General features: G+C 42.8%; 1 non-coding gene across 1 annotated transcript; it reads left to right on the plus strand.

The window, feature by feature from the left end:
- The first annotated feature begins 749 nt into the window (after window positions 1–749).
- On the plus strand, window positions 750–877 carry LOC134411299 (U6atac minor spliceosomal RNA). Its single transcript, XR_010026331.1, has one exon. It is a non-coding gene; the product is annotated as a U6atac minor spliceosomal RNA (small nuclear RNA).
- The last annotated feature ends 350 nt before the right edge of the window (window positions 878–1,227 follow it).

A 1,227-nucleotide genomic window follows, 5' to 3' on the forward strand; every position in this document is an offset into this window, starting at 1 on the left:
TGCGGTAGACTGTGAAGAACAGAAGGAATGGTGAGTGAGTATATTAATACACTTTCCTTTTAAGTGTCTTCTAATTTAAAAAGAAAAGAAAACCATATAATTTATTCTAAACGAAAAATAGTGAAAAGTGCCAGTGTTGACTTGGGTGAGATTCGAACTCGCGGCTCAGAGCCGCTCTCGTTCACCACGACCGCCATCTTGGAAGAGGGAAAGAGAAAAGAAAAGAAAAAGGAAGAAAGCCACGCAAGCAACTTTTGCCCAACGTCAACATGGTGGGTAAACCTAGCTGATGATTCAGAATTGCGGTTTCAGCCCTTATTTTTGCGGTTATTCCATTTTTAAAGCTCCCTTATTTAGGGAAAGCAGCGTGAATCCCCTCCGAAGGGAAAGCCATGAGATTAGTAAATCCCGTGGTGATTTTTAAGAGGGCCAAATAAAGGATTTGAACAACCAGTTTCGAGTCCTGCATTCCTATTGGATAAAAAGATGCATATATTAGTGGTCACGATCGAGTGAAGCGGCTGCAATTTAAAGTTGGGCAGAGTGGGTTTCTCACTGAATCGATTCCTATCTGCAGCCCCTTTTTTAAAAAAATTAGATGCGTGTGCTCTGTGTGGATTCCGTGGTGAAACCAGATGCTATATTGATTGCAATAGGTCTCTTTGTTATAGACTGCACATGGCTCACCCTAACATTCAAAATTGCTGAAGTTCCAGGTATAAATAGGAAGTGCTCAAAAGCCTTTTTCTGTGTTGTATGAAAGGAGAGAAGGTTAGCACTCCCCTTGATAAGGATGGAAGAGGTCCCAGTGGCCTGTACAACACGCATACGGTTAAGGCATTGCCACTTACTTCGTGGCATCTAACCAGTTTTTTTGGCTACAAAAACAATTCAGATCCATCTATTAGCTGCAATCACACATGACATAAAAATGGGTCAGTCAAGGCCCCTCGTGGCTGTTTTTCTGCAACACTGGAACCCCAAATATCCACAATAAGATTTAGATCTATTGGCGTTTGCCGCTGCTGAAAATGTACGTTTAATTATTACACTTATTTGTATACTTATTGTTGCATTTATAGATCACCTTCTCCCTGCCCCCCCCCCCCCACTCTTGCAAGGAGCCCCAAAGTGGCTTATAGAGTCCTTAGAGTCCCCATTTATACCCACACAACAACCCTGTGAGGTAGGTTGGGCCGAGACGGGCCCAAAGTCCAAGCTGAATAG

Source organism: Elgaria multicarinata, chromosome 19 (assembly GCF_023053635.1).
Source record: "Elgaria multicarinata webbii isolate HBS135686 ecotype San Diego chromosome 19, rElgMul1.1.pri, whole genome shotgun sequence".
Lineage (NCBI taxonomy): Eukaryota > Metazoa > Chordata > Lepidosauria > Squamata > Anguidae > Elgaria > Elgaria multicarinata.